Source organism: Astatotilapia calliptera, chromosome 9, assembly GCF_964374335.1.
Source record: "Astatotilapia calliptera chromosome 9, fAstCal68.1, whole genome shotgun sequence".
In the NCBI taxonomy this organism is placed as follows: Eukaryota; Metazoa; Chordata; class Actinopteri; order Cichliformes; family Cichlidae; genus Astatotilapia; species Astatotilapia calliptera.
The window spans coordinates 10,293,857-10,303,825 of NC_137430.1; the positions used below are offsets into that span (position 1 = coordinate 10,293,857).

The 9,969-nt window shown below is 41.6% G+C and overlaps 2 non-coding genes across 2 annotated transcripts; both read right to left on the minus strand.

Moving 5' to 3' along the window:
* Positions 1-806: 806 nt before the first annotated feature.
* trnas-cga (transfer RNA serine (anticodon CGA)) lies at positions 807-888 on the minus strand. The gene has a single exon. It is a non-coding gene; the product is annotated as a tRNA-Ser (tRNA).
* A 575-nt stretch (positions 889-1,463) lies between these two features.
* trnag-ucc (transfer RNA glycine (anticodon UCC)) lies at positions 1,464-1,535 on the minus strand. Its single transcript has one exon. It is a non-coding gene; the product is annotated as a tRNA-Gly (tRNA).
* Positions 1,536-9,969: the final 8,434 nt, after the last annotated feature.

Here is a 9,969-nt window from a genome sequence, read left to right on the forward strand (position 1 = left end):
ACCTGAAGTCCATGTGAAAGTGTTCTTGTCGTTAGCACAGGCACACATAGGGGCTACAACAGTTGCAAAGTTTGGCAAAACTAGGAGTACCATGACACCAAGTCCAAGAAGGATCTCAAACTGAGGGAACTGGGGAGGATTAAAGGGGCAGCACAGCAGCGTTTTGGAAAACAGTGTAAAGGCTTTTCAGGAAGCTTTTAGGACGCTGTGAAAATACTGAATTTGAATAGTGGAGGCTAGAAGTAGTGAATGTATCCTTCCTCTCTATCATTAGATGGAGAGAGTGTACAAAGGCCGGCATAGTGGGTCTGTGGCCACTCTTGCTTGCACTTTTGCGTGTCCGTCAGCCAGCTGTGGAGAAGAGCAAAGTTTTTACATGCAAAGAGCTGAAGTGAAAAGCAGTGTTCCAAACAATGAAATGTGTCCACTCTTTGTGCTTTTCATGCAGTAATGTTTGATGTTTGAAGCAATTTCTGCTGTTGTCCCATTCCCGGTGAAATCCGCTGTCCCTCCAATCCCGATCCTCTTGCAAAGCAATCAGCATTTGTCAGACGCATCAGTCATTGGCAGTACTCAGACAGGATCCTGGATGACTACACGTCTGGGGTGGCTAAGAGAGCAATTGAAGGATGCCATGTTTACTGAATATGTGCCTAATTTTGTCAGGACATAGCTGGGTCCATTGCTTCTGCGTGCTCTATTTTCACAAGCAAAGGCCTGGCTCTTTCTCCTGGCACCTTCTCAGGTGAACTCCATGCCGTGGCTTCTTCTCAAATCAACGTCTGGACTGCCGCAAAACAGCTGACCGTTGTCGACAGGATTCGAACCTGTGCGGGGAGACCCCAATGGATTTCGAGTCCATCGCCTTGACCGCTCGGCCACAACAACCACATTTGGTTTTGGAGCTACATACTTGAAAGACATACGTCTTCCAAGTCCTACGCCACACGTCTTTCAAGTAGGATGTGCACAACAACGGCCACGCTGGATTGTAAATGCGGTAGCTGCATGACTTTGGTGAGAAAGCTTGTGGTTTTGCAGTTCCGTGAGATCGGTGCAGCACAGCTGCGGTTGAAGCTAGCTGGCTGACATTAGCTTGCTTGTTTGCATGAACAGTAACACACACAGCTGATGATTTTGCCACCGCAAAGAGCTGATCAGTACATGGTTAGTAAAATGTTATCTTCATTCCAAACATTCAGCACAATATTTAAAGTGGGACTGGGTGTCTTTATGAAGAAGTAGCGTGTCCAATCACAGTTTCATGTAAGAAGGTATATGTATGAAGTGATGAGAACTCAAAGCCTGTGTGAACAGTGTCTTTCCACAGCAAACGGTAGCAGCGAGGCCGATGAAGAATGCACCTGGCCTGACATTGTAAGCCTTTGCAGAAAGAGCGGAGAACGTTTTTACTGTAAAACAGTACGCAGCCCACATGCTTGAACAGCACTGCGAGAAGCAACTGCGATGGCCGGGAATCGAACCCGGGTCAACTGCTTGGAAGGGAGCTATGCTCGCCACTATACCACCATCGCTGTGAAAAACTGCAACATCACTGATTCATTGTCCGGCTTATGAAGCTTTCAGGACAATTAACAAGGTGGGCATTGTGATTACTCGCTTGTCAGGTTCTAAACTGGTCAAAAGGTAGATCACTAAAAAGACTAGTGCTCTCATGCAACTGCACATTTAATCTCATCAGCTAAGCTTCTTTGCTACTCAAGTGTGGCCTCTCACGCATTTAAACTCTTGTGTGATTTTTAGCACCTTGAGAGTCGCAATGGTCACGCGAGTTCTTCAGGTCACAGCAGACAAGGTGCGAATAGGTGTGAATCTATCTTGGGACGAATCTGGGACGAGGACGTCTTTGGCTCCTCTCTCAAGTTATTGGACTTTGGCAAAAAGGTTTCACGCTTAATTAAAAAATGAGAGCAAGTGTCTGTGTCCCGAATACAAAGTGGGAGCTGGTTCCACAGAGAGGGGCCTGAAAAGTGATGGCTCTGCCTTCCATTGTACTTTTAAATCCCCTCGGAAGACAGCAGTCTGAGAGCAAAGCACTCTGTTGGGATGATATGGCACTGTGAGATCTTGTAGACAAAATTGGGGGTGATTATTCAAGACCTTGTGTGTGTGAGGGCAAGTATTTGGATTTTTATTTGGGATTTAATTGGGAGCCAATGAAGAGAGAAGTCCATATGGGGGAAATATACTCTCTCCTTCCAGTCCCTGACTGTGCTCTGGATGCAGAGTTTTGGAAAATAGTGTAAAGGCTTTTCAGGAAGCTTTTAGGACACTGTGAAAATACTCAATTTGAATAGTGGAGGCTAGAAGTAGTGAATGTATCCTTCCTCTCTATCATTAGATGGAGAGAGTGTACAAAGGCCGGCATAGTGGGTGTACCAGAGCAGGGCTGTGTGTAAAGCACAGCCAGGCAGCTGAACACTGTATTGTTCTCTATTTTGTCCTCTTTGAGCGCGAGACAAGCCACCACAGCTGGCAACACCTGTCAGTGAACACATTCAGGATGAAGATGGGAAGTGAGGAAGAACTGCTGTCAGTGCTGGAAGAGCTCGACCCCCTCCCCATCACTGCGCAGTCTCAGCAGCCCTCACCCACCCCTGCCTCTCCTGTAGATGCCTCTCAAACTGCATCAGTTCAACCCCGAGTTGAATTATTCCAAGACCGAGATGAGCCCATCTGTTTTGCTGAAATCCAAGAAGACATGTGGTCAGTGCTTGACTACCTCCCCGTCTCTCAGCAGTCTAATGTGCTCTCCTCTCCTCATTCACACAACTACTCGACTCCTAAACAAAATCTCATCTGTCCTGCTGATTCCCCTCCATCCAAACTGGCGTCCTCCCCTGTTGCATTCACTGAATTGCCGTCAACAACCCCCATCTTTTGCCAACTAATGAAAAACAATAATTTCACTATAGACGATTGGACCGATTTCAATTGAATTAAACTGTTACTCCTGTTATTTCAACATCTGTCTTTGTGTAAATAAATGAAAAAACAAACAAAAGATGCTTCTGTCATAAGTTACAGCAGGATGAAACAACCTTCATGTAGTTCTTGTTTTTAACCCTGCAAACCTTCTTTAGTTCTTTTGTTTCCTTTCATATTCAGCACACATCTGTCAGTGTCCACTAACTGTCAGGGAAAAGCCAGATAAAAACACTGTGGGGTCTTTTGGGACACGTGCTCGTTGGGTTTACTCATAGATATCAGAAATGATCTGTTCTGTATTCAAAGGATACACGAAGGACGTTTGTATTAAATGCAATATAGCGACTGATCATATGCTGGTTTCTTTGGGGGCTTTTCACCACCATGTTACACAAATCCAGTTTCTAACTGAAAAGAAAATCCTTCACCATTTTCTAATCAAATTCCCTGGTTTCCCATGTCAGAGATGTCATGGCTGAAAGGATCATCGCATATTGAGCTCAAAGCTAAACTCTTGTGTAGGGCCTCTTTCCATGTTGCACCATTCATTTTAAAAAGTCCTGGTAACAAGAGACAGAGGTGACTTGATGTATTACAGTTACTTCCCAATTTACAGAAATGATGTGACTTCTGACATTTTCCTAGCAGGAAATGTGCTACTGTGGGACACTGAAAGAATAAACAGCAAGGCACGTTTTGTTTTAATAACTTTTCTTTACTTCATTTGTATGAACTAGGTTTACCTTACAAAATCTTATACTGTATATAATGTTTTATGTTTAATTCATGTCAATGTCAGCTCGTGTTTACTCGGGTGAGCAGTACCGGCCCACAAAGAGAATGCTCTTGGTGGGTTTATGTCGGATGAAGAAGATGAAGTGATGATCAAAGAACATTTCAAAGCCCACACTGAGAAGTTGTTCAGAAAAAGAAGTTGAACCTGACCAAGATGAAATCCAAAATTGGGAATTAATTGTTTTATTGTATTATTTTTAATGTCACATATGGTGCTGTGTAATCCGTGTATGTATTATGTGTCTCTGCTGATGTGTTTCATGCCTCACTTTCATTTTACTGTAATTAGGCTAGTTTTAAGTTTCTTGAGTATTCTGATAAGGATACTGTGTAGTATGATTTGCAAATGAAGAGGAATCAATTAGTCTTAAATTAATTGACTAAGAGAAATGAAGCGTTGGAAGAATGTTATGTTGATGACTATGAGGTTTCTGGGGTTTATTCAATAGAGCAACAACTGTGTGGGATCTTTATACAAATTCTTATATTCTATTTAGAGCTTGCTTTAAAGTATGTTAGCAAAAAAACAGCGCACGCATTCGTTTTCACGATTTTTGTTCTTCTTTAGTCATTGGGTCTTTTTAGGTGGTACCTCCAGGTACCACAAGGGGGAATGTGGTGGATTTTTGTGTGATATGTATAACTATACACTATATATCTATGTGCACTGAACATATATATTTTAACTTTCATGTAGAGTCTTAAGCACAAGACATTTTGCTTCACCATGGTTTATTAAGGTGGTGCAGTAACAGGGCAGTTAATGCTGCTGAGAGTTCTCCTGCCTAACTCGCTCTCCAGCTAACTAACCTTCCCTAACGTCTTTCATGCAGCACATGTCTGTATCTATTTTTTCTACTCTTTTACAGAGCATCTTTTTGAGTGTCTTGATTTTAATTTGATCTAAAAGGGTTGGATCTCCACATCGTTGGTGCAAGAAGATTATCAGGATGGCTTCAAAATTTGCGACTACAGCCCCTCTTCTGTGGAACCAGCTTCCAGTTTGGATTCGGGAGACAGACACTATCTCTACTTTCAAGATTAGGCTTAAAACTTTCCTCTTTGGTAAAGTATATATTTAGGGCTGGACCAGGTGACCTTGAATCCTCCCTTAGTTATGCTGCAATAGATGTAGGCTGCCGGGGATTCCCATGATGCATTGAGTTTTTCCTTTCCAGTCACCTTTCTCACTCAGTATGAGTTAACAGACCTCTCTGCATTGAATCATATCTGTTATTAACCTCTGTCTCTCTTCCACAGCATGTCTTTATCCTGTCTTCCTTCTCTTACCCCAACCGGTTGCAGCAGATGGCCCCGCCCCTCCCTGAGCCTGGTTCTGCTGGAGGTTTCTTCCTGTTAAAAGGGAGTTTTTCCTTCCCACTGTCGCCCAAGTGCTTGCTCATAGGGGGTCATATGATTGTTGGGTTGTTCTCTGTATCTATGAAGCACCTTGAGGCGACTTTTGTTGTGATTTGGCGCTATATAAATAAAATTGAATTGAATTGAATTGTGTTAACTTGTGTAGTTACACAAGTTACACAGGCAGAATGCCATGTGAACCCTGTCTCCAGGTGGAAAACAGAATGAGCGATACACCTGCTGTCAGGCCTGCAGGGTTTCTCCCTGTGATGTTCTTCTCTGTCTTGTGGTTGACATTTTTTTTTTTTTACTGGCACAAATAATTTGTGGGGCGTCTTATTGTGACACCTGATTGTTGTAGTATTTTTAAAATGGCTGTGCAAAAAAATAAAAATAAGAACCCCAGATGCATTGCCTGCATTTTTAGATGAATAGTTGTATATAACTTTATTATTTACAAAATTTTTGTTTAATTTTAATTTAAAATAATTACCACTTATATTTGCATTTCAAGTTATGAAAATAATTTACTAAACATGTCTGTGGTTTTTATAGTAAAGAGAAAATATAACTACTACTAGGGTTTTATGTGTTTGTGTGATTTCAGACCAGTTGTTTTAATAACTGTAAATTTGGACGTGTGAGGTTGTGCTGAAAAGAATGATACCAAGAAAGACAAGGTAAAAAAAACAACAACAATCAAAAGCAGCCAAAAATGGCCAATTATATTTTGGACCTCAGAATATTGACCCAACAAATCATGAAAAATGAGGTTTCAATAATTGTTTGTGACAGTGCAGCTTTCTGGCAGTAGTAGTAGTCAGTACAATTTGATTTTTTTCTAACAAAAACAGTATGAAACTTAAGTTAGACTTGTGTTTGGAAATGAGCCCCCGCCCAGTGTTGTGTAGCTTTCTGGATTTTATACTTATTGGTTACATATTTATTTATTATACAGGCTATACAGTACACACATTTTATGTAACTGAAATGTTTAATTATGTGGGCTATAGAAAATAATTAAGTTATAGACCATATTTATATGAAACATATGCTTAATGTATATTAATCATATGTAACACCTGCATATGTCTTTAAAACAAGGCTTTGATTTTGCCACCCCATTTGATTTCCATGCCAGCCTGGAAAAATTTCTCTAGATCCGCCCCCGGACCTGTCCTGGACCAGCAACACCAAATCAGTGACTAAAAGAGCTCAGCAGCGACTGCATTTTAAGAGACGACTGAAGAAGGTGCACATCCCCAAACCCATCTTTAATACTTTCTACAGAGGTACCATGCAGAGCATCCTAACCCGCTGCATCACAGTCTGGTATGAAAACTGTCATGCGTCCAATCGCAGAGCCCTCCAGAGGATTGTGTGGACCGCACAGCGTGTTATTGGCAGCTCTCTACCCAGTCTACAGGATATTTACACCTCACTGGGAAAGCCACTAGCATCATGGCTGACCCGCATCACCCTTCCCATCAACTGTTTACCACACTTCCCTCCAGAAGACGACTGCGTCATCAGGAGCAGGTCGGCAAGATTGTGCAATAGCATTTTCCCCCAAAGCAGTTTGGCTCCTGAACACCATGGTTCCCTCCTCCGCACTGAAAACTTCTCCACACACTTCTTGGACTACATAATACTCTCCTCTAATTATTATTACTATTATGATGTGAACATTTTGTGCACTTAAATCTTACTGTGCTAATGACCCCTGCATCAGCACCTTGTTTGGAATAGCAGTGGAGAAGACATAGATTCAATGCTGCAGACGTCTGAGCAAAGAAAGCTTCTAGAAGAGTAAAGACTAGCTAGAAGAATGAAGATTCACAGAGTAAATGTGAAAATTCATCACAGGGCTCTATGCACTTGATTAACTGACCATGAGCAAGTTTGCTAGTCTGGAGCATTCAGATCCACCACAAAGACTGTTCAGTGCTCACAGAAACTGCACAATACCCAAGAGCTGCATCTGAGCCTCTACAGGCCTTAAACAGCATGTTAATGTTCAAGACAGTTTAATTAGAAAAAGACAAAACAAGTATGGTTGATCTGGAAGGGCCGCCAGGAGAAAGCTTCTTGTCTCTAAAGAGAACACAACAACTCAGTTGAGGTTTGCAAATTTGCCCTTGAAAGCTTCTGGAGCAACATATTTTTAAAAGATGAGACTAAAGTGGAGGTTTGGTCATAATGCACAGCAGTAACTTCAGCAAAAATCAAACACAGCACAAACACCTCAAATCCACTGTCAAGTACGCTGGTTCAATTGTGGTGATTTGAGCTTGTTCTGCAGACACAAGCAATAAGCACCTTGCAGTCCACGAACTCCTCTGTATGCCAAAGTTTTCTAGAGTCAAATGTGAGGCCGTCTGTCCAACAGCTAAAGCTTCTCCTAAATTAGGCCATGCAACAGGATAATGAGCCCAAGCACAGCAGCAAATCTACTGCATGGAAGTCCAGACCTCAACCTGACAGAAATGCTGTGTATAAAGAAATGCTTGCAAATGTTGATGAATTGAAGTTATTGCTGCTAACTGCTGCTTCTGTAACCGACTCAATCATAGAATGATTATGATATTGAAAAAGACAAATGCCTGAATCCTAAATTGTGGATATCCTTTTGTTGTGATCTAAAATGTAACACTAAATGTGATTAAAACACTAAAAATCTGGACTCTTGGGCTCAACAACTGCAAGGATCACCAGCCCGAGGAAAACACAAAATACACATGACCCCGTGACAAAGACAATTCATTCTTGAATGAAGACATTGATCTGACTTTTTAAAATTTTGCCAATTGTGTTTATTATTAAATTATTGAGGAAATAGAAAGGGGGGAGGGGTTTTAAAGAAGAAGGTAAAGGAAAGGGATAGAAAGGAGGAAAGAGATAGAGGAGAGAAAACCCCAACAATCCCCTCTGAGCAAGCACTAGGTGCGACAGTGGATAGGAAAAACTCCCTTTAAAGGAAGAAACCTATGACAGAACCAGGCTCTAGAGGGGGCAGTCAACTGTCGGGACTGGTTGGGGGGTGAGGGTGAAAAGAGAGAGGGGGGGGGGGGGGGGGGAGGAGATGGGACAGGTGATAGGAGTTAAAGGGAGACAGGGGAGGGAGAGGTGTCAGGAGAGAAAGGGAGAGAAAGAGAGAGGAGAGGTGAAAATTAAGATGGAACAGACGAGGTGACATTAGCAGTAGAAAAAGTAGAAAAAGTAGAAAAAGCAGGAGTGTCCCTCCTCCAGAAGAAGCAGAAGCGTTTTTTCTTCTTTTCCATGAGCTTTTCCACGAGCACTTTTTTCTCTAGGATGAGGGTTCTCAACTGATCGATTGTTTCTGCATTCTCCTGCTCAAGTCTCTTGCATGTTTTCTCCACTTCTTCTAATTTGGCTTGTTTGTCTTCGAGCCTTTCTTTCATTTCTTTAGATGTTGCCTCCTGCATTAGCTTTGCCTCGTGCAGCTCTGTATAACTCTGTTGTAATTTGTTGTGCGTGTCTTCCAACTGCTGACTTCTGCTCTCGATTTCTTGAAGTGAACACTGCAGGTCTTCGTTTGTTTTCTCTAGTTGTTGCTTTAGCACCTGCATCTCAGTGTTTTTGCACTTCACGTTGTCTGAAAGTTCCTCGACTTCTGTGTTTTTTCTCAGCATGTCATTGAGCTTACTCTGCATCTCTGAGCATTGGTTTTGCAGTTTTTCCTTTTCCTCTTCCAGTTCAGTTGTTTTGTAGTTCAGTTTGTTATAAAGTTCTTGCAGGTTTTGGTTTTTCCTCTCAAAGTCCTGGAGAATTTCTTTGTCTTCTTTCTGCTTTATTTCCTGTTGTTCTTGGTCTTGAAGCAGCTCTTGATATTTGTGCAGTGTTTCATCAAGCTTTACCTGCAGCGCTCCGTATTGTTCCTGCACACCTTGGAGTTGGCACTGCGTGTCTCTCTGGTCCAGTTTTTCTTTCTCTTCAAGGATTTCTTTATTCTTTTGCAGAGCTTCATCAAGCATTACTTGCGAGCCTTCGTTGTGTTTCTCGATGTTCTGAAGTTTGCAATCCAGATGTTTCTGTTTCATGTCTTGCTGTTCTTTCTCTTGAAGGAAATCTTTATTTCTTTGCAGTGCTTTATCAAGTTTCATTTTCAGCGCTGTGTATTTTTCCTGCACGTCTTCAAGCTTGCAGTCCGTTTGTTTCTGTTTAATTTCTTGTTGCTTTTGTTCTTGAAGCAACTCTTTATTTTTGTTCAGTGTTTTATCAAGCTTTACCTGAAGCGCTTTGTATTTTTCCTCCATGCCTTGGAGTTTGCACTGCTTCATGTCCTGTTGTTATTTTTCTTGGAGGAGTTCTTTAATTTTTTTGCAGAGCTTCATTAAGCTTGATTTGCAAGCCTTTGTTGTGTTTCTCCAGGTCCTGGAGCTTGAAATCCATTTCCTTCTGTTTTATCTCCTGTAGCCTTTTTTCTTGAAGAAACTCTTCATTTGTGTGCGGTCTTTCATCAAGCTTTACTTGCAGCTCCTGATTCTTTTTGTCCTTCAGCACTAGTTTTTCTAGTGCTTTATCAAGCTTTGCTTGGAGCTCAAAGTTTCTTCCCTGCATGTCTAGGAGTTCCATTTCTTTCAACTTTTGAATATCTTCCTTTTCTAGAAGCTGGTTGAATGATTTGTCTACTTGATCAGGAAGTTGAATTTTGTCTTCCTGATCACAAAGAGGAGAGTTGGGCTTTACTGTTTTTTTCTGTTTTCTCTGAGACATGTTTGAATCTGTAAACTGTCACTCTGTTTATATCTGAATTAACTAATTTCAAGAAACTGTTGAAATTACCTGGACTGCCTCAGCCCAGGTGATGTAACATTAGCAGACAGAGGGTTTGATGTTGCAGAA